Genomic DNA, 7,148 nt, shown 5'->3' on the forward strand with positions numbered 1-7,148 from the left:
ATCTTGTATATCTAGGTAAGTATATACTTAGTCAAAATATATGCAATAGAATCTTTTTTGTATTCGGTTCAATCCTTTTAGTAAAAGATTGGGCCGAGTTTAATTGCAATTCAATTAAGAGAACGGAGGATAATTACTTGAGTTCTTTCTCCTTATCCTTCTTTATTTTCTACTAATTTATCTGCTAATGTCTACTATTTTTACTTATCCAAAACGTCCACTGCTGCAAAATTAAATACGATCTGTTTCCATACTTCACAAGCATCAGCTAGTTCCGGGCTCCATTTGCAAGCCTCGCGAATAATTTCATTACCTTCCTGAGCAAGATCACGTCCTTCATTACGAGCTTGTACACATGTTTCTAGAGCTACTCGATTAGCTACGGCACCTGGCGCATTACCCCAAGGATGTTCTAAAGTTCCTCCACCGAACTGTAGTACGGAATCATCCCCAAAGATCTCGGTCAGAGCAGGCATATGCCAAACATGAATACCTCCTAAAGCCATGGGTAGAACACCTGTTAAAGAGACCCAATCTTGAGTGAAATAAATACCGCGACTTCGATCTTGTTCAACAAAATCATCACGCAGTAAATCAACAAAGCCAAAAGTTATGTCTCTTTCACCTTCAAGTTTACCTACTACGGTACCAGAGTGAATATGATCTCCACCAGACATACGTAATGCTTTTGCTAATACCCGAAAGTGAATACCATGATTATTCTGTCTATCAATAACTGTATGCATTGCACGGTGGATGTGAAGAAGTAGACCATTATCTCGGCAATAATGAGCCGAGCTAGTATTTGCGGTGAATCCCCCGGTTAAGTAGTCATGCATTACGATCGGAACACCTAATTCTCTAGCAAATACAGCTCTTTTGATCATTTCTTTGCATGTACCTGCAATAGCATTCAAGTAATGCCCTTTGATTTCACCTGTTTCAGCCTGTGCTTTATATATTGCTTTGGCACAAAATAAGAAACGATCTCTCCAACACATACATGGTTGTAAGTTCACGTTCTCATCATCTTTGGTAAAATCAAGTCCATCGCGAAGATATTCATAAACAGCTTTACCGTAGTTTTTAGCAGATAACCCCAATTTAGGTTTAATAGTACATCCCAATAGGGGACGACCATACTTGTTCAATTTATCTCTTTCAACTTGTATCCCATGAGGCGGACCTTGGAAAGTTTTAACATAAGCAGGAGGGATTCGCAGATTTTCCAGACATAAAGCGCGCAGGGCTTTGAACCCAAATACGTTACCTACAATGGAAGTAAACATGTTGGTAACAGAGCCTTCTTCAAAAAGGTCTAAAGGGTAAGCTACATAAGAAATATATTGATCTTTTTCTCCAACAACACGCTCGATGCGGTAGCATCGCCCTTTGTAACGATCAAGGCTGGTAAGTCCATCGTTCCATACAGTTATCCATGTACCAGTAGAAGATTCGATAGCTACCGCGGCCCCTTCTTCTTCAGGTGGAACTCCAGGTTGAGGAGTTACTCGAAATGCTGCCAATATATCAGTATCCTTGGTTTGGTACTCAGGAGTATAATAAGTCAATGTGTACTCTTTAACACCAGCTTTGAATCCAACACTTTCTTTAGTCTCTGTTTGTGGTGACATAAATCCATCCCTACAACTCATGAATTAAGAATTCTCACAACAACAAGGTCTACTCGACACGAATTCCGCGTTAATGAAACTTTTCACATGAATCTTTCACAAAATTTCCAACTAATACTAATATTATCAACTAATCAGAATATTTGATTATTAGACCATGGTATTTGATTTGCCAAATACATCATTATTGTATACTCTTTCATATATATATAGCGCAACCCAATTTTTATTTTTTACTTTTTTTTTGAAATGGAAATACCTAACTAACCTAAATAATAAGAACTTCCCCCTTGACAGTGGTATATGTTGTATATGCAAATCCTAGATATGAAAATATACGGAATTCCTCTATGAATCTATGAAAGGTATAAAAAGAAAGAAAAACACAAAGAAAAGAATAGGCTAGGCATAAATCGATATGCTAAAATTGAAATCAAAAATAAATAAGAAGAGGAGCCAATTAGATACAAATAATGAATCGTAATAGAAATAGAAAATAAAGTTCAGGTTCGAATTCCATAGAATAGATAATATGGATGGGATTGTCTATAATGATAGACAAATAAAAGACTTTCTCAAGATTCTGATTCATCCACTTGAGATTTTAAAATTAAAATAGGTTGGGTGGGCTTGCAAATTCACTCAGTCTCACTGAATAAGTAAGCAATTGAATTGGTTCAATTGCATGGTGCCAACGAAATCGAGTGCTGATTTCCATTTTATTGAATTAACCGATCGACGTGCCAGCGGACATTTATTTTGAATTCGATAATCTTTGCAAAAATATTTTGACATATTTATTTATTTTATTATTATGAGAATCAATCCTACTACTTATGGTTCTGGGGTTTTTGCGTGTAACGACCCGACCGGTCATTTTGAGTTCTAGCGCGTCGTTCGGCGGTTGAAGGTCATGAGAAGCTTCACTTCAGGTATTATGACTTGTGCATATGGTCAGAATTGAATTCCGAGAAGTTCGGAGTTGGATCGGAAAGAAAATTCTCATTTCGAAAGCTTTAAGTTGGAAGAATTGATTAAGATTTAGATTTTAGAGTAAACGGCCTCAGAACCGGGATTTAAAGATTCCAGCAGGTTCGTATGATGATTTCGGACCTGGGCGTATGTTCCGATCGGGTTTTGGATGCCCCCTCCCCCTCGGGAGCATTTCGGCACCTATTGCGGAAGTTAGCATTTTGGAAGAATTTCATTAATTTAAATTGAAGTGCATTTCAATGTTATCAATGTCCGTTTGGGATTCCGAATCTAAGAATAGCTCCGTATGGTGATTCCAGTAGTGGGAGCGCGACCGGAAGTGGATTTGGAGGTCCGTCGGTCATTTTGTGGTCATTTGGCGAAAGTTGGAAATTTGGATAATTTTGAGAAGTTTGACCGGAAGTAGACTTTTTGATATCGGGGTCAGAATCCGATTTTGGAAGTTGGAGTAGGTCGTAATGTCCAATGTGACTTGTGTGCAAAATTTGAGGTCAATCGGACGTGATTTGATAGGTTTCGGCATCGATTGTAGAAGTTGAAGTTTCAAAGTTCATTGAGTTTGAATTGGAGAGTGATTCGAAGTTTCGATGCTGTTGGACGTGAATTAAAGAATCGACTAAGTTTGTAATATATTTTGGGACGTGTTGGTATGATTGGTGGAGGTCCCGAGGGCCTCGGGTGGAATTTGGATGGTTAACGGATTGAAATTCGACTTGAGGGATCTGCTGAAGTTGCTGTCATGACTGTTGTTGGTTCCTTATACGCGATCACGAGTGGAAGTCCGTGATTGCGTAGAGTTGTTTGGGAGCGACTGTGAAATGTGCTATGCGATCACGATGATGGACCTGTGATCTCGGTGCGGTGGGTAGTTGTGCTACGCGAACGCGGCTGTGGTAATGCGTTCGCGAAGAAGGAATGTGGAATGGCCTAATGCTACGTGTTTGCTCATCGCGACCGCGTGAGGAGGAGTGCGATCGCAAAGTGTTGGGTTACAGAACGTCGCATTCACATGGGCTTGTGTGCGGTCGCGTAGAGGAAAATGCGGAGGCAATGTGCTTAGCCTTCGCGATCGCGAAGGCACTCCCGCGATCGCGAAGAAGGGCGGACCTGGGCTGGGCAGAATGTTTTAAAAGCGGGGTTTGAGTTTATTTCACCCATTTTTCACATGGCTTGGGCGATTTTTGGAGCTTTTGAAGAGGGTATTTCATCATCAAGCATGAGGTAAGTGATTTATACTAGTTGTGATTTACATACAAGGTTTATACTTGGATTAGGCATGAAAATTAGTATAAATTGTGGGGGTTTTGGTAGAAGACCTAGAATTTGGTATTTTTGGATTTTGACCACGAAATTGGGCATGGAATTGAGAATAAACTATATATTTGAGTTCGTGAGGTTATGGGTAAAGTTTATCTTCGAAAATATTTGGAATCCGGGCACGTGGGCCCGAGGGTATTTTTATCGACTTTTCGATCGGGGTTAGAAATTGTTATAAATTGGATTATATTGAGTATCTGAGTATATATTAATGGGTTTGCATAATTATTGGCTAGTTTGGAGCGTTGTGCATCGATTCAAGTTGTTTGAAGGGCTCGAAAGCCGGTTATGGAACTTCGGAGCGAGGTAAGTCTCCTTTCTAACCTTGTAAAAGGGAATTTACCCCATAGGTGAAATAAATCAATATGTGCTCCTATTTGTGGGGGCTACGTACGCATGAGGTGACGAGAGTCCGTGCGTAGCTACTATTATGCTTAAGTCGGGTAGTCTAGGACCCAAAAGCATGCTCTACTTGTAATATTCACAACCTTGTTATCAATTTAAAATGCTTAAATCATATCGAACTTGGTAAATAAACTTTATAAAAAGCTAAACATCATTTCTTGACTGTTAAAGGAGCAATTGCCATTTCCTTGGATAATTCCCCCTTGATGAAGTCTCGATTGACTGTTTGAATGTGTTTATCTTTGTGGAACGGGCCGAACACCTCGGCAGATTAAATAGATGTATCTATGGTTCGCGTCATTCGACCCTCTAGCAGCGCACAGTTTAAATATTTGTTAGATCGGGCCGTACGAGCTCGGCATGATTTGCGCATGCTTGTATTGCTTGCCTTGAAATTTATAAATAATGATATTGCCTCCTCGGCTTGAGTTAAATTGTTAAATAATCGGAGATAAATCTTTGGAGATTTCTTAATTATAAAGAATTGCTTACTTACTTCAAAATATTGCGCTTGCAACTGTTCATATAATCCATACTTAATTATATCATTGATATCCTATTTATAGCCCATAGTAAGTGTCGAAGTCGACCCCTCGTCACTACTTCTTCGGGGTTAGGCGGGATACTTACTGGGTACGTGTTAATTTACGTACTCATACTACACTTGCTGTATATTTTTGTGCAGGTACACATATGTTTAGCGGCCTTGTGGGCGCAGAGGCGCGATTATGGCGGGGACTTAGGTGAGCTGCATTCTATACGACGCATCGCTGCCAACAGCGTCTCCTTCAGAGTATTGTATTTTCTTCCCTGTCCAAATTGTATTCCGGACATTTATTGTATTTTATTGTAAATTTCTAGAAAAGGCTCATGCACTTGTGACCCGGGTTCTGGGATGATTATGGGATGTTCAGTATTGAAATTGGAAAAAACATTGTTATTTATTCTGTAAGTTCATCTTTTACTAGATAAATTGAAGTAAATTTACAATTTCAAAATTATTAAAATGAGAATTTAATTAACTATTTAGTGTTGGCTTGCCTGCAGTGGTGCCAGGCACCATCGCGACCTTTAACGGATTTTGGGTCGTGACGACATGGTATCAGAGCACTAGGTTCACTTAGGTCTCACGAGTCATGAGCGAGTCTAGTAGAGTCTTGCGGATCGGTACAGAGACGTCTATGCTTATCTTCGAGAGGCTACAGGCCTGTTAGGAGCACTTCCCTTCTTGATTCCTCATCGTGCGATTTGATTCCATTGAGGCTTATGCCTTCATTTCCTTCCCATTCAATCTTATGCGACGTGAAGCGCTTGCTATCGATCAAGAATTGAGAAATTGTAATAGTACTACAGATGTGGTGCGGGATATTTCTCCCTCCGTAGTTGATTGGGCTATTATTGTCGCCTTGTGGAAGGATATTCTGTCATTTCAGCTCAGTAGCTGTACTTCTGAGAGTTTTGAGGCATACACAGGTTGCTATGATACTCATGAGTTGTTATCGCACAGTATTGATGTGATGGTAGGATGCTTGCCTATGTCTCGGGGCAATGAATGACTTGAAAGGAGGTTTACTCAATGCATGATTCAGAGATTCGGCATTTTACTTCTGACGAAGGAAAGGTAATCGAACTAAGAATGTTCAGACTTGGGTTGATGGAGTAGCGGGACTCGATATTTTCGAGCGTGGTGGAATCTTCACCTGTGATGTGGCGTCATCGTCCTCGATTGGTTATGATGTGTTAAGTTCGCCGGTGTTATGGTTTCCTTCAATTCGCCTTGGGGAAGGGTATTATACATGGTGCCGAGAAAGCGGCTGTCAGAGGTCGCAGTGTGCAGTGGTTTAGGATCGAATCGGCATTCCCGATATTGATGGCTCCAGAAAGATAATTTTCGGAAGGGTTAAAGTTGGTAGCGATCTATCGGTTCAAGTGCTACATAGGTAGATTTTGATTTAAGGCAACAACTGTGCAGCAAAGGATGAGGAAGGACATGTGGGAGGTGTCTTGTGGTGGTTACATTCCTAGAATGCCAAGTGTGAGAAACAGAAGTCGAGTAGTTGCTTAAAGGAAAGGGTTTGACCAAAGTGGGAGAGTGGCAAGATAGCATATGGGTTACGGGATAGGATAGCTACACGTCTTGGGGAAAGTTTGGAGGGATTAGGATTCATGGTGGACAGTGACTAGGTCTACGGGCTTAATTTGGAATATCGGTTGCTATATTGAGGAAGATTGGGCGTGACAGGAGGGGGTAGCTTAATATGAAGAAGGATACAACATGACTTTGGATTGGAATATATTGTCGCACCTTTAGTTGACGTCCATGAGGAGTGAACGGACTGGTGCAGCTGGTGAATGAGCTCGGACTCAGATTGATCTACTGATTTCATAGTAATTATACCCAGTGCAGCGACGTTGGAATATGTCGGAATGTAATTTCCACAGGTGGGTTATCTCGTGTGAGCGGGTTAGCGGTCGCGTGGTGTTGACGGAGCTTCTGCGAAGAATTCTACTGGCTACCCGGTAAGAGATTGAATATGTAAATGTGGCTAGTGGTTCGGAGTGTTCATTAAAGGTTAATTGAAGGATTTCGAGGAATTTGGCGGGTTGATTGTGTTAGATCATGTCGATGAAAGAAGAATCTTGGTAGGTTACAGGTTCAGGCAATAGTAGCTTCAAGCTAAGTGGGAGAGTCCCACCGCCTACAGTTGGAGTGCATGGTCGTTTATTTGTAAGATTTCTAGTTATCGGCATATTGATGGGTTATTACGACTAAGGAAAGAGAACATCAGTGGTAATTTG

Source organism: Nicotiana tomentosiformis, chromosome 12 (assembly GCF_000390325.3).
Source record: "Nicotiana tomentosiformis chromosome 12, ASM39032v3, whole genome shotgun sequence".
NCBI lineage: Eukaryota > Viridiplantae > Streptophyta > Magnoliopsida > Solanales > Solanaceae > Nicotiana > Nicotiana tomentosiformis.